The sequence below is a fragment of the Pseudonaja textilis genome, chromosome 7 (genome assembly GCF_049901715.1).
Source record: "Pseudonaja textilis isolate UNSWEBS1 chromosome 7, rPseTex1.2, whole genome shotgun sequence".
Taxonomy (NCBI): Eukaryota; Metazoa; Chordata; class Lepidosauria; order Squamata; family Elapidae; genus Pseudonaja; species Pseudonaja textilis.
In genome coordinates this window covers 39267740-39291855 of record NC_141996.1, presented here as the reverse complement: position 1 = coordinate 39291855, position 24116 = coordinate 39267740, and the positions used below count along the sequence as shown (strand labels likewise).

Below are 24116 nucleotides of genomic sequence, written 5' to 3'. Positions count from 1 at the left end.
CACATATAGACTGGGTAAAACCAGGCTCAATAGCAGTAACTGTCAGAGGGATCTTGGAGTCATAGTGGACAACCAGATAAATATGAGCCAGCAGTGTGCAGCAGCAACCAAAAAAGCTAATGCAATCCTAAGCTGTATTAACAGAGGGATACAGTCAAGATCAAAGAAAGTACTAATACCACTCTATAAAGCCTTAATAAGACCACACCTAGAGTACTGCATCCAGTTTTGGTCACCACATTATAAAAAAGATGTTGGGACTCTAGAAAAAGTACAGAGAAGAGCAACCAGGATGATTAGGGGACTGGAAGCTAAAACATATAACGAACAGTTGCAGGAACTGGGCTTGGCTAGTCTAGTAAAGAGATGGACCAGAGGAGACATGATAGCGGTCTTCCAATACTTGAGGGGCTGCCACAGGGAGGAAGGGGTCAAGCTATTTTCTAAAGCTCCTGTAGGCCAGACAAGGAATAATGGATGGAAACTGAACAAGGAGAGATTTAACCTGGAAACAAGGAGAAACTTTCTGACAGTGAGAACAATCAACCAATGGAACAGCTTGCCCTTGGAAGTTGTGGGAGCGCCATCAGTTGAGACTTTCAAGAAGAGATTGGACTTCCATTTGTCAGAAATGGTGTAGGGTCTCCCGCTTGGGTGGGGGGTTGGACTTGATGACCTACAAGGTCCCTTCCAACTCTGATTATCTGTAACTGTATCTATGGTAACATACTGCAGAGTCAATAATATTGCATGCACTTCATCAAGGCAAAAAGGTATGGCTAACAATGAAATAGATTGTTTGCATTTTAAAAAACCTGATTAATTAAATAAAAATAAAAATAAATAGTGATGTGTAAGTTTTCTCTATTCGTTACTGGAATTTGTATGCTTTAATTGTGAATTTAATTTTGAGTCATAATCATAATAAAATAAATTGAACTGAACTAGGTGCTCCTAGACATAAGATGCCCAGATAATTTTGTAGAGATGGGCAGCAAGTAAGCTTAATTAATAAGCAGTTCTTTCAGAGAAAGAATAAGAGAATGTGTTTTAAAACACTGGTTTAGAAGTAATTGAGAAGTTGTGGACACTTAATTTTGAAACGCTGCTTTTAAGTTGACAAGCTCTTGCAAGAGGGACCAACAGAATTGCAACACATTTATCAAGTCCTTAGTTTTTCCACAAGGATGCAGGAACAAAAAATAAATAAAATCTCTCTTTAGTATATTATGGTGGAAAAAAATCTGTGGAACCTGCTCCAGAACATTTTCTTTTTCAAAAGATGCAGTTGGGAAATTTAAATGCTACTATTGATACAATACATTTCTACCAACAAAAATAGATTTGTATTATTATTTTGATGAATGCATGTGCTATATATCAGAAGCTGGTTTCCAGAAGTACAAAACAGATGTGCGTGTTTGTATGTGTGTATGTGTAAGTATAATAAAACAAGATCTTTCAAATGTTTATTAATCTTGTCACAGAAAAAATAGCCCCTAAGAAGAACTGTTAGCATGATAGCAAATATAGTCATTTTTATAAAACAGGTTTAAACTATAAGATCATGTTTTTTGTCCAATGCAAATTCTTCAAGAATAAAGGATCATGTTACCATAATCTCTTTTCCTACTTTCATTATCTCATTATCTCAATAACATTTTCCAAACATCACATAATATTCATTCCTGGCCTTTTTTTTTATGAGCCTTGATACATTTGCTGAGAAGAATAATTTCATCAAAAATAAGTAGAGGTTCTCTTATCACACCAGTGCACGGCAATTTTATTTAAAATATATTGCTTCATATTTGCCCTATTATGATAGCGCAAGTCTATGTGACCTCTTCACATCTCCCTCATTTTTCTTATATGATGGCCGTTCTGGAAACAGTTATTTTGATAAAAGTATATAAATGTTTTACCGATAATGAATGTGTAGTTTAGACTGTAATATTTATTTAATTTACAGTGGTCATGATCTCTGAAAATGCCTCTGCTTTTTAATGTTGCACATACCATTCATCTAAAACCCAAGAAATATAACTGGTATTTAAATGACACATCTAATCCATAATCTTCCATGAGAAAAGCCTTAATTGGAATGCTTTCATGTGGTAGGTCAATATATCTGAATGTCAAAAAAAGAAAAGCTTTGAAGAAGTTTTATCATTGAAAGCACCAGGATGCTTCCTCCCCCAAAAAGTTAAAGTAAGTAACCAGTTTTTAATAGAAAGCATGTATTTTTCCCTTTTTCCTTATAGAAAAAAAACATCATGCAATCTCCAGTATAACTACGAAGTTATATTGGAGAATTTGCAAGTTATATTGGAGATGTTGCAATAAAGACTGTGAAAGGACACAATTTCCCAATATAAATAAATTTAGTTTTCAGTTTCATAACACTGGTAAAAATGGGTTTAAAACATTTCCAGTGTACTACTGAGGGATATTAGCACAGATAATGCAGGCCTTTCTCATGATGAATGACTGTGAACGTAAAATAACAGTAAACAATTAGATCTGATAGAGAAGAATATTTGTACCACAGAGTTGAAGTGTGGGGTTCTTGGTACTCTCTAAGCTTGGTTGTAGCACTGATGATGTTACCTAGTTTGATAATGAAATACTGGCAAGAATACAACCAAGCTCAGTCAGAGCATGAAGGACTCCACACAATCAGATTAGATTTGGCAACTTGGCACCTGGCTCTGCTTTTGAAAAAGAATAGAAACAGCCAGCTGAAATGTACCAGCCAGGGAGTATAATGCAATAGCTATACTGTTTCAAGAGAATTCTGATCAAATATATTAATATATGTCCTGCTTCAGTTAATTATAATGTTTATAATGAAAAATCCAGCATATAAAAGTTTAGCATTTAAAAAAGTCCAAATTAAGGAGAACAAAACTTCTACCAGTAGCCAAAATCCACAAGGCAAGTCAGCATGATTTAACACAAAGACTACGAGATGGACATTTATAGAATAGTTGTTTCAGATCTAGATTGTAGAAAGCATTAAAAATTGCTTTCTAGATTGTAGAAAGCATTAAAAATTGCTTAAGCACAGTTGAATCCTGAGCAGACCCGCCTACATCAGCTGCTTCTTGTGCATCTGGATACATTTGTCTGCTTTCTGATTCTTCACATTGAAATAGCAGTGTTGCCAAAGTCTAGGTAAACTGAACTCTGGTTCAAGATCTGAAACTTAGGGTAGGGTTAGGAAAAGTAATTCAGTGGACACATGATTTTACAATGTCTTGTCAGCCTACAAAGGGGTTTTCTTTTCTCTTTTCTTTCTTCCTTCTTTAGCAAATGGCTAAACTATATTCAGAATGCATATATTAAATATTTAACACTTGTATACTACTAAAATTCATGTTGTGTTTATCTGTTTGTACTCTCAAATTAGCCCAATTTTGAATCTATGTTCCTATAATCTATTAATTTGAAAAAATCAAAAATTCATTAATCCTGTGGAACTGAAAATTCCATATTATCCAGAAAAGTTGCATTTGCAAAGTTGTGGCCCTTGCATCATCCCCACGGTCATTTGATTGCAATTTCCAACACTCCCTAAGAGCTTCCCATAAGCAAAGTCACTGGGAAGCCTGGAGGAAATTGGAAGTTGTTCCCACTCCTACTGTTTTTTTTCCCCCATCTGTGCTCTTCTAATTTATTTAAGTAAATAAATATTGACTTATTATTGAATTATTTTAGCCACAACAAATATTTTTCTATTTATGATATATACTTAAATGTCCACAGGGCTGTTCAACATTAAGGTAAAAAAATATGGTCAAATTTTTTTTAATATTCATTCCGATTACATCATATGCAGCCAGGTAACCATATTGCATGTACTTTCTGTCAAAGGATGACACAATGGGTCAGAGGTTGTCTAGTAATTCTTTAAAATAATTCATAAAATATAGATTGATCTTGTCATATTTTTCCAGTTTATAAATATTCTAATTTTTTCAACATTATAAAAACTTAAATTTGTTCTTGGGAGATGTCATGATGATTAAAACTGTATTATTGTCATGGCATTTATTTCCTACTATTTATCATTTGATAACCTGATTTATACCCAGTTTATACCCAAACTATGTAAGGTATGCAGAACATTGATATTATGATCCTTGAAGGTTATCTAGGCATTTGGGATTTATGTATATAAAATAGTTACTCCCCAAAAGAAAAAAAAATGGTTCTCATTGTGCATACTAATTATAGAAATAGTCAGATGGATCTTGATGTGTTTTCTGGTCAGTAGCTATCTTCTCTGTAGGTTTAAATTAACCTAAAACAATGTATTTTTTATTTTATAATATGGAAAACAGTAACTATGAATGTTTTAAATGACAAATAATTCTCATAATCATCTATTCTTATAGAATCACATGGAAGACAAATATTTCATTTTTACAATAAGGAATGATTTCTGAAAAATAATCACAATTCCAATATTACCAGATATTTCAGTGGGCTTTTATCGATCAATCACATTGATTAAATATTGAATGAACACCAAGTAGATCCAGCCCTAATATATCTTCAGCCATGGAAATTCATGAGCAGCTTTGAATCTGCCACTTTTTAAACCCAACCAACCTTGCAAGAATATCTATGGGGATAAGAATGGCATGGTAATAGATCTATATTGTGTAGTAACCTCATACTCCTAGAATAAAGGCAGAACATAAAATACTGACAGATATACAAATGTAGGAGTATTGTGTATCATCAACCACATTAAAATCAAATCAGATTGATATGGAGATCTGATATCAGCTAGAGAGGCCTTCAGGAAAGGTCTTTAATATTATTACTAAATTTGACTGAGGCAAATCTAATCTTTCAGTTTAAACTGGGCTCTATTCCACCCAAAATAATTTACCCTCAAACAGAAGCAATTAAACGAGTGACTTTGAAACAATTCTGCTGAACTCCCTCACCCCCACCTCCAATAAAAAAATATAAACAAATGCCTGTGACTTCTGATCCCATGAATTCAACTAGTCGTTTCATTGATTCTTAGCGCTGGCAAAAAAGAAAAGAAAATAAACATGCCATTTAAAAAGGAAAAAGAAAGGCTTTTAGGAAAGGCCTCTGTAGTTGACAACAGTTTTGGATCAATCTGGAGCTCTGTTATCAGCTTCAGGAAAGCCTTGTCAAAGAAATGGGCCAAGGTGTGAGAGGCTTTGCTTCAACTATCCAAAGGTAAGTAGTAAGGCAGCTCAACCCCCAACCCCACCCTAGCTTAATTTTTAACCGTGCACCCTGGAGTGGGTGTGGTCTTAATTCGGGCTGATTTTGGGGGTAGGACTTATATTGGGTACATGTGTAAAAATCAAGCTAGGACTTACTTTCTGAATAGATCATATTTTCTCTCTTCCCTCCCTCTCTCCCCCTCTCTCCCCTCTCTTGCTTTCATGACTATGTATCATCTATCTATCTATCATCTATCTATCTCATTTGTATGACCATCCATCTAATACAAAGTTAAATAAAAAACAGAAAATAGATCATTATAAAAGCATAATAACTATTGAAATGATAATAGTATATAAACAAGTAAAATATATAAACCTCATGGCTAAAACCATGGGCTTAATAATGTCTCCAGTTCCCAAGACTCCCAAAGTGAGATGATATAATCAAGTCCTCAGGAGCTTCCCAAATGATAGCACAGAAGGAGAAAACCTAACATCAAGGGAGAGAATGTTCCACAAGGAAGGCAGGGAAGCTATATTAGCAGTTGTAGAAAAGTATATAAAAACAAAACAAAACAACCAACTAGGTATCTACTCTTAGCCATATTATGCATGTCTCAGAATGTAATCCAAGCAAATAATTTAGATTTGTTTTAATTACTTAGCAATAAAATGTAATTGTATAAAATATATTTTTGATTCTTATATTTTTATGTTTCTGATGTTAAGATTATATTTACAATGTTTAAAATCCTATCTTTTCTGGAGCCATGTTATTAAACCAATAAATGCATTTATCCTGTGTTAGCAACGTATGATAATTACTTACTGATGTCAAAATTAACAGTTTCTAAGGAATTACTTCTGCACCCGTATTATTAGTTCAATAATTGCATACCTAGTTTGGATTTTGTATGGGACTTTATAATATATTCCACCCACTTTGCAACACTGTTCAGCATAGCTAAGTGCTTGCAAAGCTATAGAGAGGTCTTGTTATTTTTAATGAGGTCAAGGGTATTTAAGAAAGAACTTCAATGCAATGCACAATGTACAATAGCTTAGAATTATAAAGCCATATTTAACTAAAGGTCTATGAAGGTGACCTGTGTTATCAAACCAATTAATAAAATCTGATATTACACAACAATTCAGCAGTCACAAGCTATAATCAAGAAAGGAAATCATATAAAAGATATACAAAAGATAATTACCTTTTAGTTTTAGTGGATTTTGTTTTTGCAAGATAAATGGAAAGTATTAAAAATCTGTATTAAATTTAGTTAAATATTTGTCGATTATCAAACTAAATTTCATATTGATTTCCAAGGTTGGTTTACACTCTTTACACATGATTTTTTTTTAAAGGATCTGTTCAGCCTTTATACCTTTTCTCTACTCTTCAATATCCTTCTATGATTTCTATCCCTGAATTTATATAGATAAAACCCAAATATCTTTTATTAAAAGTTACTAAAGGTTATTGCAGTTTTTTTCCTACAGCCACTTAGCATCATAACTAAAGTTTAGATGAACCATTGTATAAAGTACTTTTCTTATTGCTAATGCAGGTGGGTATAGCAAAGTGGAAAGCTACAAGAAAGGTATGCTGAAAGGTAAAAGTTAATAGGAATTGTAGAACAATATTTAAATTTAGCATAACAATAACATTGATTGTAAATTACTTATAAATCTATAGAAGAGAATATATGTAGTTCAGAGTTAGAGTACTTTTTGTGTATGTCTGTGGATATTTGATGTCAGATTAGGTAACATCTTTAGTACTAGAAGTTAGTGGGATTTGTTCTCTGTTTATATACAATAGCTTGCCTTGTCAGTGTTGGTGGGAAGGTTATTTTCTCCTTCATAGTTTCTTGATTAGGCTGCCATTTACTGCCTGATTGTTTCTCTCAGTTGGTAGCTCCTTGATTAAGGTATTGTTTACTGCTAGGTTATTTGTCTAGTGTTAATCCTGGTGTTAATCCCTACTCATCTAGCTGATGATTGCTGACAAGCAAGTGGTCTCATCTTTTTGTTCCCTTTTAGCATTCTTATTGTTTATTTTGAATGATGTATAAATATATATATATCTGTGTTTCTGTTGGTTCTTGACTTATCTGAACACTTAACTTCTAGGACCTCCCTCAAGTTTTGGAATTTAGCTTGGTCTAGGATGCTGACAGTTTCCCAGTCAAAACTATGGTTTAATCCAGCAATCCTCAACCTTTTGGACACCAGGGACCAGTTCTGTGGAGAATGGTTTTTCCGCCGTCCAGAGGGGACATAGTTTCGTATGCTGCCTGTGGATTGGGCTTCATTTGTTTGCACAGACTGGTTTCTGGTTGGGGACCCCTGCTTTAATCTGTCCATGTTTGTGAGATTAAGAATTTTCATTGTGTACTGTGACCGCAGCTGGATATTCATAGATACGCTTTGCTAGTTTTCTGCCTGCATAGTGGCTCTTAGAATAAATGCTACTGTATATAAACAAGAGTCAAATCTGATTCACTTCTAGATAACTAGATGTTATCTAGTTGGGTAACAAAATATCTGCAAGCAAACAACCAAGCTCAGAAAGCACCAAGGACTGGACACTATGGAGGCTGCTGCCTTTTCCTTATCCCTGATATTTCTGCCTTAAAAGAGGAAATGTTTCAGAAACTTACTTAAATAAATCCTTGATTCTATCTGGCTGAAAACTTGGCTCCTAAAAGAACTATCACTTTCTTGATTTTTCTACACCTTCTGTTTACTTTTTTTTATAAACCCATTTTAGCCTATGATCGAACCTTGAATTAAATCACATCTAGAATTTGTTGGGATTGGTTTTTTTGTTGTTTTATTTTGAAACTTGAATATCCAAATAAAATGGAATCATACTGCCTGTAATTTAAGAAGCAAAATTAGGTCTTGGTATTTTCATATCCCTTTAGTCACAGAAAGAAACAAGTTCTGGATAAACTTCCCATTTTTCTAATAAGTGAAATGTCATCCTGCAATTCAGATAGTTCTTTAAAAAGTTCTGCATTCAAAATCACTCTTCATTACTATACCAGTGCAATATTAGTTTTAAAAACTTAAAAGGTAAGCATCTAAACCTAGTTTTCAAGGTGGTATTATCCAGTGGTGGTATTAAGCAGGTTCTGACTAGTTCTGGAGAACCAGTGATGGAAATTTTACCACCTCTGACTGGAGATTTTACAGTATCCTTCCTCTGCCACACCCACCAAGCCACATCCACAGAACTGATAGTAAAAAAAAATTGAATCCCACCACTGGTATTATCCCAAGATGTATTCCTGTAGAATAAGCTAATATTATTATTTCTATTTTTAATAGGTTTAAGGATGAAAATAATGATTCTTGTAGAACTTCATGAATATTCATGGTGAATTTAAGCTTCGAAGCCAGAACATCCTGAGTATTTTGCTCAAATTCTCAACCATTATGCTTCATCACTTCAAAACTGATTCAATAAGCAAATGAAAAGGATGATATGTAAATTTGCCTCATTACAGAATCCAAAGCAGTGTTACAATGTTGTTTAATTTTATATAGCTTTGATTAGAATTAACATAGACATATAGATAATCCATTCATTTCTATTGAGAAGCTGGTAACAGTATCCTATTCTAAATTGAGCATTGCATACAATTTACCTAATACTTTATTAGGATTACATTCTTAAACACATTTACTATGATGTTTCAGCAAGGTGGTAGCATGTAACTGAAGCTATTATTAGCTAGCAAGGTTTAATTATACTGGGTAAAATACTGTCAAGGAATATAAAGATTATAACGAAGATCAAAGTCTTCAAGGTGAATCCTACTCATAACACCATAGATGAATAAATTTGACTGGAAGTATCACAAATTATATTATATATCTGAGAACTAATAAATAAATATTTGATATTTATTAGTTGAAAAAATCCTAATTTTTCCCCTAAATTTATAGCCTGGAAATGCAATAAATATTAATATAACTGCATATATAATTTAAATATTATCCTAACTTATGTAGTATTGTTTATTATTTTATTCAATGGTAAGCTTTGAGAATTTAAGAAACTTTTCCATACTAAACCAATATGTAGGCCACTCTTTTTTGAATTTTGAAACTAATAATATGATATTCTATGTCAAAAAGAATTTATGTGAACATGAGATGAGAATTTAAAGAACCAAGGAATGAAGGGACATCACATCTATATGGAAAAAGTGTATAGAACAATGTTAAACTATAAAGTTCTTCAGTTTTGGAATTTTAGTTTCCATAAGCTGCAGCAACAAATCAGGAACTTCAATTTTTGACCATACACTTTGGAGTTACGGGAGTTGAAGTTTAACGCATTTAAAAGGAAATCAGACATAAAGAATATGCTGGACTTCCGGTTTGAGCTTCTTTGGCAACAGAACGAAGCCCCGTCTCTGCGAGGTTTTGATCCGTGCTCGCCACTGGAGTGCCCCGAGCTGGCTGGTTTCAGGGCTAAGCCACCCCATAGAGGTGGTGAAGAAGCAGGAGACTGCATGCAGGGTTGAGGAGAGCTGTATCTCTCCTCCCCAACTGGCCATTACTCCCTTTCCCAAAGGCGGTTGTAGCAGTGGTCAGAAATGGCCACCGCAAAGAACTCAACCGGAAAAGAATGTGCAGGAGGAAGATAAGAAGAGAAAGTTTTGGTTGACCAGGTCAAACAGCAAAAGCAACAAATAAGGTACCCTGGAATTGAAACTATTAAAAAAAACAATAACATTGTTCCCTAAGAAGATTTTTAAGCTGTGAAGGAGAGAGAAAAGGGAAAAGATTTGGGGTTTTTTCCTCCTTTTCCTATACTGACAGCTAAGAGACTTAAGCAAGAAATTGGAAAAAAATCCACTTTGACATTAATAGGCATTTAATGCTGAAAATAAAAAGTCAAAGGGATAATAAAGATTTCTGGATAATCAAAAGCTTTTGAAAACAGGAAAGGAGAGAAAAAGAATAAAAGGGCAGGATCTGGAAGGGAGAAGACTGCCTGGAATTAAAAAGAACTTACAGAAAAATCTCAACAAGACTTCCAAAAGATACATTTTAACTGAAACATCGCAACAAAAATCCCAGGAAGAGAAAGTGGAAAAAGAAATAAGAAGAAACAGCTTGGGACTATTTGGATTACTTGATTATCTCTGGATTTTTGGTTATTGAATTTGAATGATTAAAATCAATCGGGTGGTTGTTTAAAACTGTTTAAAATAGTTCCACTTTTAGAAGAACTGAAAATGGAACTTAAAAAGTACAAAGAAGATGTACAAGAAGGGAGAGGTTCTTTTGGCTTTGTATTTCAGTTCTTAGAAATGGAGATTTGGAACTATGAGAAACAACAAGAAATGCCTGCAGAACAAGAAGATTGTGACAAAGAAGAAGCCATCTTTAATGAACAAGTAATCTTAGATTACTTGGGGGGGAAAGGGGAAGGGGGGAAGAGAATGGAAAGTTTAAGATTGGGAAAAACAACCCCCCCCCAAAAAAAAATAGAGTGAAAAATAAGTATAAAATCAGAAAGCAACAGAAGAGGGAATGCAGAAGAGAGAATTAGAAGTAGAGAGACAAGGGGGTAAAAGGGGGAGGGAGAAGATGAGAGGGAAGAAAGAAAGGAAAAGAAGTTATAAAGGACAGAAAAAAAATATAGAAAAACAGGGCCTAGTTAGAAATAATGGGTGAAAATTTAATGGAAAAAGGGATTCTGCAAAGGTACATAAGATAGTATTGTTATATTAGAAATAGAAATAATTTTAGAAAATATGCAACAATGTATGATTAAAATGTTTGATAAAATAGCTATTGTAATTCAGTGGAATGTTTGTCAATAAATGTACCAAAATGAATATTTAATGATTTAAAAAACATACGTGAAGAGAAATAAGGGAAAAATTAATTATGGAGATTATACATGTATTTAAGGAAGTATGATATTTAATTGAAAAGAAATGTTAAAGATGTTAAGATTTTAATGATTATTAATGATAGAACTGAATTGGAATGGAATGAGGGTTTATAATTACATATATTTATAATCCTTTTTTTTTAAAGAATATAGTGTGTATTATAAGAATGTACCAAGCAGAATTTGATTGGAAGTTATGTATTATGTATTATATTGAAGGTCATAACCTTAAGGTATATATTGAATTTTAAATAAGAGTTGAATGGATGTAATTAAAAGATATAAAGGTGTCATACTCCACTTAGTAACTACAGGAGAAAACTTGTTTAATGAGAAAAGAAAATATGAAATTGAAACAGAACAGACAAAAGTATAAATATAATGATTTGAATTGAGATGAGATAATCAAAATAAAATTGAGAAAATTAAAAGAGGGGAAAAACTATATAGAAAATGTAGAATAGTATAAGATATGGAATGGAACACAAAAAGGAGCATGAAATTGAGTTTTGTGTCTGTATAAAGAAGTTCAACCCAGGACCATACTATTTTCAAAAAAGATGTTTTACTTGTATTTTGTATGTGTGAAAACCCAAATAAAACTTTATTTAAAAAATAAGACATAAAGAATATGCTAGCAAAGGATATGAAAATATCAGTATAGACTTTCTTAAAATAATCTGCCTTAAATTCAACTATAAGTTTAAAAAAGTTATAGATATTGCCAAACTTATAAAAGTTAGCCATCAAGACAGTTCCAGAGAAAAAAGTTACACTTAACAGCCATTGTATTATATTTTTCTAGGATATTCATTCTCTAAATGTTATAATTTATTCAATAAACCAAACTGTTTCATGTGTTTTATAGAATTTAAACAAATTATGATATTAGTAATGCCATTTTTAACCTAAAATAAATAGAATTTTCTTATGGTGTTGGGGGTTTCATTCCAAAATCATCTTTTCTACTGTTATCTTAAGCAACCTTATCAGACAGCTATAAATGGAAAGGAAATACTAAGCTCTTTGTAGGTGATTCTGAATAATATTGTCTGCCTCTATATTCAAGATGTTATTTGAGCAACATGATCCATGTGGAGTCTTTATTATACAAAGTCACAGTTAGTTGATCAGTCATGATGTGTAATTTGGCATTCTAACATCAAATCATGTTTTACAAAATGTTGCTGAGTTTGTTTGCCAAGAATTTTGAGCACCATACTTTGTTTCATCACAAATGCATTCTGATATAATTTATTTGTGCCTCATGTTTTTTTTTTATTCAAAACAAACCTTTGGACATGTAGACATGGCAACATACAAAAGCAAAAAATTTTATGGAGTACTTAAAAGGAATAGATACCGCTACTTTAGTCCTAAATTTAAAACACAGGAAGATGTCTTTTTTTCTGATAACGTCCTCTGGTTATAATCTTTATCTGATTATATCTTCATGAAAGTTGGGTGTCATGTAAAATTGTGTCATGTGAAATTGAACCGATGTCTATATAGTTTAGGACTTTTCTGGGATATCTTGTTGAATTTTCGAAGAGCGCAATATAATATCCAACTCTTGATTCTCCTACAGACATTACATGCAAAACTTTGTTTATTGTCAATCCTTGTTTAGCTACCGAAGGCTCAATCCTTTTCATAACTCCATATCTGTTGTTGCTTTGCTATACAGAAATCAATTTTCTTTTTGCTTCATCCTCTGTTGCTTTGCTTTCCAAACAACAGAGTGCTTGCCTTCATCGTTTTCGTAGACATACTGTACAAGTTAGTTTGTATAAGGCTCAGAGCTGGGAGAGAAATAGGCAAAGTAGAAATACGTTCCTCTTCAAAAATGGAAAAGTAAAATATTCAAGAATAGGAACTACATCATATTAGAAATGGTTAGCCAAATATGTTTAACCTTGAGAAGAAATTACTTAATAGGCAACATAATAGAGTGAAACAATGAAAGTAGTGCCATGGGGGAACAACTTTAGTTAAGAAATGATACAAATACTATTAAGTTCAAAACAAGCAACATTAAAAATTAAGCATTTTTTTTTCTATTGATACAGGCAATTTTTCTATTGATACAGGAATACAAGCAATTCTGGAGAAGAATGGATTACCTTGGAAACTGAAAGAATTTCCATCACAAGAGGCCTTAAAGGAAAGCTTGATAGCTATGTATCAATATTACTGTAGCAGTAGACATGCTGTATTAGAAAAATGTTGGACTAGAGGTTTTGTTACTTATTCTATACTTTTATCCACCAAGATAACCACCCAGCTTAATTGACTATGTAGGATTGCAAGTGATCTAAGGGAGTAAATGTAGTCTAAAAATTCTAAGTTTTCATTTTTCTATTAGACATTTTGTCATGTACTTTGGCAACTTTAAGATTTGTAGACTTCAACTCCCAGAATTGCCCAGTCAGCATGGCTGGCTGGGAAATTCCTGGAGTTGAAGTCCACAAGTCTTAAAGTTGCCAAGATTAGAGACCCCTGATGATACAGTTTCAAGATCTCTTCCTATTAAGGCCCAAAGGACAGTGAGATGAAAGATTGCTTGAAATAATGCCTTGAGAAAGCATATTCCACAAGTGACAAGATACCAGAGAAAGTGTTTGAAACAAACATTCTGTTACACAGAAGTTCAGCTTTAATCAGCTTTCTCCCTTAAAAGAGGTAAAGGGGAGAAATACTATACATTTCATATGTTTGCTTATCTACCTAAACATATTATGTGCTGCTATTCCAATTCAACAGGGTATTACAACAATTTTTACATATGCAAAACAAATGCAAAACCTGGTCCTAATGCAGCCTTCTTTAATCTGGCATCTTCTCGATGTAATAATTCTTACAAATACCACGACAGGATATGTGGAGAGAGCATCATTAGGCTTGTTTGGGGAATATGTATACTGTATATCAATGAAGCAAATTTAGTAAAGCTCCAGAATTTTTCATTTGTTTCAATACAAAATGTGACTATAAGATTAATGGAAAGTCTAGTTTTTTAACGAGTAGAAATTGTTATTGTTTGTCTATAGTAAAAAAGGAATGGCATAATGATAGAACATACAGTATTTAGTTATAGTATAGAACAGAGTTTCTTTCTTTCTTTTTTAATGTTCTTTGCTCTCTGTTGATGGACTGAAGGACAGAACCCTGACTTGGAGGTTCTCCTGAACTCACAGCTACTACATGCTATTCTTAATATTATCTGGGTGTATTTATTGTTACCCATAAGACCAATGCTGCATGTCTTTTCATTTCTTTCAAAAGACTTGAGAATTTCAATTTCTCCTCAATTTTTTTAAAAATTTTTTTGATTTGTCAATCTCTTACAAGATAATAGATATAAGTATATACATAGTTATGAATACATGAAATGGGTACATATAAGAAAAATAAAAGAAACAATAGGACAGGGATGGTAGGCACGTTGGTGCGCTTATGCACGCCCCCTATAGACCTCTTAGGAAAGGGGTGAGGTCAATAGTAGACAGTCTAAGGTTAAAGTTTTTGGGGTTTGGGGAAGAAACCACAGAGTCAGGTAGAGTATTCCAGACATTGACCACTCTGTTGCTGAAGTCGTATTTCCTGCAATCAAGTTTGATGCGATTAACCTTGAATTTGTATCTATTGTGTGCTCTTGTGTTGTTATGATTGAAGCTGAAACATTCATTGACAGGTAAGTCATTGCAATGTATGATTTTATATACCATATTTAGATCAGACCGAAGACGGCATAATTCAAAGTTTTCTAGGTCTAGAATTTCAAGTCTGGTGGCATTTTTATTTTCAAGGGTTTCATTTTCAATTTTCAAGGGTTTTTTTTTTCTACCTGAAATTTTATTAGCAGTGTGCTTCTTTGGCTCATTATTTTCAATTTGGATGGGATTCATTTTTCAGGTTTTACTCCTTTCTGAAAGTAAAAGCTTATTTAAGTCATAATAACATAAAAAAATAAGATGGGCAAGAGATTCTGACAAAATAGTGCAAGTGTAGCAATTAACTTGAATGCTCAAGAAGCAAAAGCAGTAAGCCATTGTGTTCAACTATCTAATGCCTTCCATATTCACATACTATTCTTCATTAGCACAAATTACTAACTAAAAAAATGTGAATAAGCAATACATTGTTGCTTTATCATACATTATTAAATTCCTGTTGATAAACAGTTGCTGTATAGGATGTGATTGTATTCACATTAAATTTACAAGTTGTACATCCAAACTGGTTACAGTATATCTGTAATTTTGTCCCCTCTTTCTAACTATCTGTGAGCAAAGGTAAAGCCATAATAAAATAAAGCAAAGCCTAAGAGCAGAAAATAAGAATAATTTTAGAAGATGAGTTCTTATGGGTGAAAATGTGATCGCAGTGTAATGTACTCACCTGCAACATTGAAATGCCTGTACTTTTTTGTTCATTTCTCATTGTTGCTTCTTCATCTTGTCATTTTCAACCTTGTCAAAGAATATTGGCATTTAATTTTAAAAGAAATGTGAAACAGACTTCTGTGCAACACACATAACACTGCCTTGTCTAAAGTGTTTTTAAAATGAATCACTAAGGACCTGGAGGTCACTTGCTGCAGTGAAGTGGACATAACTAAGATGCATTTTAGCGTCTCCGTCTTTGCAAATGGCTTGCCTGTGGTTGACAGTTCACTTTGATATAGATTTTTCACTAAATGTATTATTTTGGCAGCTTAAAATAGAATGGGGATTTTCAAATTATTTTTATTTAATAGTTAACTGATGTACTGATCTAAGTACATAATGTCTAAGACATAATAAGACATCAATTTTCTGTATACTGTCTATATTGTGTAATATTTTATATACTTTTTAAGACTATTTCAAAAATACAGTCTGTAGAATATAGCTTATAAATATTTGTTTGGATATGTCTTTGTAGCTACAATGATGCCATCTGTAATATCAGTTTATCAGTTTCAGTAATCTAACTCCATATTTTGTTAACAAGTGATATCACTGATTCTCTTGGCAGGTTGTAAAGTGGTAAATGGATAGGCATCTTTGAAAGTTTTGAATTGTGAGCCACCCAGAGTTGTTTATAGATACGGGCGGCTCTAGAAATCAATCAATCAATCAATCAAATAAATAAAGTTATGTGGTTGAAATTATTGACACTAATTATGTCCCAAATGTTAGTGAATTTTTAAAAAGACTTTGTGATTTCTTAATATTCCCTGTAAGTTTTGAAATCACACGTCAATTCTGTTCCCAGACAGCAGTAAATTATGCATAATCTCTTTTAATTTTTGTCATGAATATGCATAGTAGAGAGTTCAATCAGAGTTCCCTCCACAGTAGGTGATTCAACAACAGATTCCTATTAGTATAAAACTGCTTAAAGAATGTATTCTTTCTCACAAATATGTAGTAATGCAAACACAGAGCACATTTCAATATGCTTGATATTTTGGATATGTGTCTGAAAATCATTAATTTGTAATTATTTCCTAGAAGCTAGATGTAGTGATCATGGGTTTATTAGCACTGCCAGATTGCCCCACCAGTATTTCAACAACTGTTTTGTTGAAATATTGGGGCAACTTGGCCATTGTTCACCTCTCATCTATCACAAAAGAGACCTTAGGCACATTTTCTGGAGATTCTTTCAGTGTATTGTTTTTCTGCTACATTAAGTGCTGCTGTTTGTTATCCTTGGGGTATGTTACTTTTTTCTCCTTAATTTGCTACTCTACAGATACAAATGCCCCATCAACAGATTTTAGACTGATGTTTTAACTACTACACTAAATTAGCTCAATGGTCTTTGAGACAAACTTTACATTGGTCCTGTTATAATAGTTACCTAACATATAAAATGATTACACCACTACATTAGCAATTGGCATAGGCACCCCTCAGGGTTGTGTACTCTCTCTATTGCTCTTTTCTCTATATATCAATAACTGCACCTCAAGGGAATCCTCTGTTAAAGTTCTGAAGTTTGCAGATGATACAACAGTCTTGGCCTCATTTCAAGACAGCGATGAATCTGCATATAGATGAAAGGTTGAACAACTGACCCTGTAGTGCAACTGTAACAATCCAAAGTTGAATATACTTAAAACTGAGGAGATGATAGTGGATTTTAGGAAGAGGTTTTCTATTTTACCCCTTCTTTCCATATTCAACAATATGGTATCAACAGTAGTAGATCCTTCAAGTTTTTGAGTTCTATAATTTCCCAGGACTTAGAGTGACATAACATCAGAACCATTATTAAAAAGGCACAAAAAATAATGTTCTGTTTGAAACAGCAACTCACAGGACAAGTACAGACTCCAATGGATAGTTAAGAAAAAATACTTGCAACCAGTCTGCCTTCTGCAGAAGACCTATATATTGCACAGGTTAGAAAGAAGTCTGAGAAGATATCTGCAGACCTCTCACATCCTGGACACAAATTGTTTCAGCTCTTTCACTTGCGATGCATATTGTATGCCAACTAGACACAGGGACAGCATTTTTTCCCTTTGTGCCATCACTCTCCTGAATAGCTAATTCTTGCAGTTGACACAAACAGTGACTACTAAGTTTTGTCTAATGTGTAGGTATATTACTTCAGTGCATCTTCTTCATTGTCCTTCAGATATTTTTCCAAAGCCTTATTTTTCTCTTCAACCATCTGATATACTTCAACATTCCATATCCACCTATTTGCCTTGGTAGGTAGAATCTGTCAATGTCGCTGTAAGAATGAGGGGCATTATTCATTGTCATTATATTTCTGGTCTTCCTATCCTTTGCTCTGAGTTCTGCTTGAGTCCAGTCCACTATTCCAGCTGTGTATCTAATAACTGGAATTGCCCAGATGTTGATTGCTTTGATGGTATTTTCTCCAGTAAGTTTTGACTTTAACATCTCATTCACTCTCTTATGTATTCATCTCCAATCTTTTTCTTGACTTCAGTGTTCTTGATGTTGTCAACTTGAAGGGATACCTAGGCGTTTGTAGCAATCATTTTTATCCAGACTCTTGATGTTCTTTTCATAAGGTATCTTGATTATTTCAATTTTTACTATTTTTCCCTGATTGTCAGTATGGCACATTTGTCCAGTCCAAACTCCATTGCGTTATCTGATTGCAGTGATTCTATTTCAGATGGTGCTTTTCCATATAATTTTTAGATCATCCATGTAAAAGAGGTGGGATAGTCTGGCAGGTATTTTTGATGTTTGATAGCCATGGCCTGAGTTATTCAATATTGTTGACAGAAGAATCAGTGCATTGTTAAATAGTAGTGGAGATAGTAAATCTCCTTGACATATTCCTCTCTTGATATTAATCTCTCCCAGTCTTTCACTATTAATCTGCACCCATGTCTTCCTTTGTGCTATTGATCTTTGCACAAAGCATCTGATGTTTCAACTGACTTCTGTTATTTCTAGGCACTTGATTATCCAGTCATGTGGAAGAGAGTCAAATAGCTTTTTTAATCAATCCATGCTATATTCAGGTTGGTCTTCCTTCTCTTCCCAAAATCATCCTGTCAATTAGGAGTTGATATTTTTTTCCTTTGCTATTGGGGCAGTTTCCTTTTTGCTTAGGTGGAAAGAGCTTGTTTTCCACTAGATGCTGTTGGGCTGCATCAGCTATCACATCAGTTAGCAATTTGAAAGTTGTTGGAAAGCAGGTAATTGGCTTGTAATTTGCCTGGTGCTGCCTGTTTTGCTGGATCTTTCATTATCAGGTAGATTTTGCCTGATGTTGGACAGATGATGATGACTATGATGATGTATTTCTTTGCTGTTTTGCAAGTATACTGACTGCTTATGTATTAGAGACAGATTCCTTGCATATCTGACCACACTTGGCCAGTGGTGGTATTCAATTTTTTTTTACTACCGGTTCTGTAGGCGTGGCTTAATTTGTGGGTGTGGCTTGGTGGTCATGTGACTGTGGGCATGGCTTGGTCACATGACCAGATGGGGATGGCTTTGTGGTCACATGACCAGATGGGCATGGGTTTGTGGCCATGTGACTGGGTGGGCATGTCTTTGTGGCCATGTGGGTGGGCGTGGCCAGGCAACCATGTGGCCAGCAAACCAAATACAAATGGTCCTCGCTTAATGGCCAGTTGCTTAGCAAGTGTTCTAATTTATGACTGATCTCCCCAGAGCTACTTGACCTGTTTTGGAGTTTTGACAGCCATACACACACACACACACACACACACACACACACACTTACTTCTAACCCTGCTATTCTATTATTCTGTAAGGATCTCCTGCTGGATGAGGGGGCTGGACTAGATGACCTCCGAGATCCCTTGCAGGCCAGCCCTAGATTGCTGTGTGCTTCAAAGAGCATTCTGAAGCCAGGGTTTGTGTCTTTCCTTCCTCTACTTTTTTTTTCTTTCTCCTTCCTTCCTTCCTTCCATGTATTTATCTACCCATCCATATATCTCATTCATGGTCTCCTCCCTCCCTCCCTCTCTTTCTTTTTTTTTTCTCTTTGTCCCTTCCTTCCATCTCTCCCTTTCTTTGTCTATCCCTTTTCTTCCTTTTGCTTCCTTTCTCTTTTTCTCTTTTTCTTTCTTTTCTTTCTTGTCTCTCTCCCTTCCTCTCTCATTCCCTCTCTTTCTCTCTCTCTTTCTTTCTCTCTCTCCTCCCCCCCTCTGAGTGTCTCTCTCTATGGGTCTCTTCCCCTATGTATCTCTGTCTCTCTCTATCTCTGTCTCCCTCTGTGTCAGTGTCTGTCTCTCTCTCTCTCTCTCAAAGCCATGGCTGGGCCAAGCGCTCTTCACTACTTTCAAGGGATGGTGGCAAAGAGAGGAGCTTCCACAGGGCACGAACCACCTGAGTGGAAGGTTCCCCCCTCTAACCTGAAGAAGAAGGAAAGTTGCATTGACTTGCTTTCTGCTGGTTGTCGTAAGGAGCATGGCGAGCAAGGGCATTCAGGGTGGCGGGATGATGGGGACGAAAAGAGAGGGAAGTTGAGCTTTGCAATATGCTGCGGGTTGGAGCTCTGCAGCGTTTGGGGGGCTGTCAAGCTTTGCAGCATGGAGTGGAAGGTGGGGGGTATTTGCAGACTATACTGGCAGGGCTGGGGGAAGGAGAAGAGGTGAGGAGGGGGAGTTGTGGACGGTAGGGCTCAGAGGAGAGCACTCGCAAAAGCTCTTTCCATTCTTCCCAGGCCTTTTTCTGCCTTCGCGGGTGGCGTCTTCCACAGCATCAGTCCCACCCCCTTTTCCTTCACTCATCTCTTTCATGGCCTGAGGTGGGGTGGGGGGAGGGCTGAGAGGGGGCAAGCACTGAATGGAATCGCTGAGGGCAATGCAGCGTAGGAAAGAGGCAGCTGGCCAGACCCATGCACAGAGCAAGCAGAGTGGTGGGTGGGAAGTCCCTAAAAGAGGATGGGGGAGAGGAAGAAGGAGAACTGCGGACAGTCCAAGGTGCCTTGTTTTGCAGCTGGTCTGCACTCCCCCGATGCAGCCAGCTTCTTTAGCTCGGGGTGGCTAATGGCTGGGGGCAGGGTGAAACACCGCCGCTGCTGCTACCGGGACTACTACCGGGACTGCCGCTGGTTCGGCTCCCTGTGTGTGTGTTTTTCCCCACACTTTCAGCGAGTAACACCAAGGCTGGCACTTGAGGAGATAAGAAGTCCCACGATCAGCTGCCCCCAAGGAGGAGGTGGCGGTGAAATTCAGCAACGGGGGAGGACTGAAACAAAAACAGTCTTCTCCCTCATTGGGAGGTAGGGTCGCCACGCGCGGACAGGGGCGAGTAGGTGGGAATGGCAAGCACACACGCGCATCTGCTTCTGTGCGGCTGATGCTGGAGGCACCGGTAATGTTAAATGGAAATCGATGAGATGTTTCCAGCTCAGCTGGCGATCCTTATTCAGCCAGTCCCTTCAGGCGACCCTCCTCCTCCTGCTCCGCTCACGACCGGCACGCACGCACAGACACAGAGAGTGGGAGAGAGAGGGGGGAAGATAGGGACTCAGCTTCTTTACTATCCCCTGCCGTTGCCCTTACCTTCTCAGGCCAGGAGAGTGAGGGGCAGGACCAGCCGCAAAACCTGGGAACGGTGGCTCCAGGCTAAGCTGGCTGAGGGGCTGCTGCTGCAGGCATTGGCGACAAAGGGAGTGAGAAGCCCCGGGATATCCGCCCACCCACCTGCTTGCTGGCTGGGCCGGGCTGGCCTGGGCCTGGAAGAGGTGTGTCCGCCACCAGGAGAAGGAAGAAAACGTGCTCGGGCAGGCAGGTGGATGTCCTGGGGCTGCTGCACATGCGCATATCCACCCGAGCTAACCCATGGCCACCATGTGGTATGGAAAGCTAGGAGAGCAACCGGGACAAGTGGGCGACCGGGCGATGGGGTGACCCAGTTCAGGGGCATGGCCAGCCAGGGGTGCCACCATTTCTGCGACCCACACCAAATCACCGCTACCGGTTCTCCCAAATAGGTGTGAACCAGTTGAATAGCACCTCTTCACTTGGCCAAATAAAGCTGTTCTGTTCTTTTCTACTCTACTCTACTTTACTCTGTTTTGAAAACTGTCAAAAAAAATTGAATGCTTTTCTTTGAATTTCTTATTTTCTACTATGATTTTTTTTTAAATAAAGAGATCATTATTAAATCCAACAGTACATTGTTTTATCTCATTTCCATTTACTTGTAGTAAGGATTTTCCAATATGCTTGATAAAAATGAAAAAGCTAGTAAGAGAAAGTTGCAGCCAGCCTACTTTCAGATGATCATTGACAATTACTGGTGGAAAACAAGTGAGCTTAGCTGCCTGGTCTCTCTCTCTCTCCCTCCCTCCCTCCCTCTCTCTCTGTCTCTTTTTAACTAGTAAGCAAAAAGCAAGAAATGCATCTGAGCATCTAGAGCAGGGTTGTTCAAACTTGCGACCCACGGACTAGATATGACGTGCTGGCCATGTCCATGCCCAGTCTAGTGAAGGGGGGAAAAGACACAATACATCACATGATGACACACCCCTGATCTATAGTAATGTCAATGTGCAAGCTTTTCCCTAAAGATATCACAGTGCAGGTATGTTAAGGATGGGCTTGCATAGTGATGTCACTGTAAAGTGGGACTTACTATAAATTATTCAGTTTCACTGGACATCAATATTATTCATATTCTTGTTTCTGTCATGCATATACGATATAGCAGATATACTAAGCTTGATAAATGAAACTACTTTTGTCCTTGATCTTAAACTATGCATTTTATTTTGGGCATTTGGAATTCTCTCTGCTAAAATGGATTACAAATCTCTTTTATTTCTTTGAATTGCTCTTAAGAATGGAAATGTTCCATTCTCTTCATTGCTTTTGCAATACAAACAGAATAATTGCTAAAAAGTATTAAGAATTAAATTATCAAGTGATGGCTGAGTTTATGAACATCCTGAATTATAATCTCAGTAAACAGAAGAAGCTTGTATATAAAAATGCAATTAGTTTTAAGATTTCCACAATTCAAAAGGCAACCAACATTTGTCTAAAATAAAAAAGTTGTCAATCAGTCCACAAATGAATAATAGTTAAGCAATATGCACATAGTTGAAATACTAAGGAGAATTTAATTCCTAACAGGAATTTAACAGGAGAATAAATCTAAAGAACAGTTTTGGTTGCCACAATCTAAAAAAGATGTTGAGACTCTAGAAAGAGTACTCAGAAGAGCAACAAAGATGATAAGGGAACTGGAGGCTAAAAATGTAAAGAACAATTGCTGGAATTAGATATGTCTACTTTAATGAAAAGAAGGACTAGGAACGAAATGACAGCAGTTTTTCAATATCTAATGGGCTACCACAAAGAAGAGGGGGGTCAATCTATTTTCCAATGGCAGGATAAAAAACAATGGATGGAAACTAATCAAGGAGAGAAGCAATCTACACCTAAGGAGAAATTTCCTGACAATTAAAACAATCAGTGGAATTATTTGCCTCCAGAAGTTGTGGATGTTCCAATACGAGTTTTTAATAAGATATTCAACCACTATTTGTCTGAAATGGTACAGGGGGTTCCTGCCTGAGCAAGGATTTGGACTAGAAGAATATATATATATTTGTAAGTAATTGGTTGATGGTTATAGATATTTTTATAAAACGATTTAATGAAAAAAAATCAGTGTAGGGAGACTATCATACTAGCAAATATGCAGATTCTGTAATTGTATTGGTAGCCATACAGAAAATGGAAAAATTAACAAAAGCACTGCTTAGTACTAGTGAAAGGGAAGAATAATATTACATTAGTAGACTGGGAGTATTCTGTCCCCAAGATCAGTGTCAGTAAATATGGTGCACTTTGAAGTGAAAAAAAATATGGTTTGAAAAATCTTTGACATAGTACAATGCAGCAAAATAACCTCTGAATATTTTCTATTATTTTGATGTTGAAAATGTTTAAATAACAGGGCATTCCAATTCTCAGTTCAGTAAGGTAGGAGGTCTAGGCCTAATCTTAAATCTGTCATTTTTACAAGAGCCAAAACAATAGCTGGAGAATGCTCCTAAAATTCTAGTCTCTGACAAAGGTTATCACTAAGTGATACTAATACTGTCTCTGCATTTTATCCTAGCCTGATACCAGCCTGAAACAGATACAGATAATCAGAGTTAGGATCCAAGTTAAATATTTTATAATATTTTGCACTATTTAATTCTAGGACTTCCCCTCATTTTCTTATAAGAACATTAATTGCCTTATTCTAGATGTAATAGAAATATTTTAAACCCAGTTGTCTGTATTTAGAACATTTTCAGTTTATTAGAATCTGAAGGACGCAATTTGTATCTTGTCCACTAAATGTCGGTAAAAAGAATAGTTTTGAAATTTTAGGGTTTTTTAAAATGAATTAGAAGTAATTATCAATTAATTTTGTTCTTTAGAGATCTAACTCTTTCACTTATGAAAAAAAGATTAATTATATGTCTCTGGAATGAGCTTTAATTTAGAT

The 24116-nt window shown here is 35.7% G+C and overlaps 1 long non-coding RNA gene across 2 annotated transcripts; it reads right to left on the bottom strand.

Annotated features, from left to right (window-relative positions):
- Positions 1–14500: 14500 nt before the first annotated feature.
- On the bottom strand, positions 14501–21401 carry LOC148125313 (uncharacterized). 2 transcript variants are annotated; one of them, XR_015744419.1, is made up of 3 exons: positions 21311–21401; positions 15547–15617; positions 14501–15073 (listed from the first exon to the last, which is right to left on the bottom strand). It is a non-coding gene; the product is annotated as an uncharacterized LOC148125313 (long non-coding RNA). The 2 variants fall into 2 exon arrangements; XR_015744418.1 differs by having other exon boundaries at positions 21170–21354.
- Positions 21402–24116: the final 2715 nt, after the last annotated feature.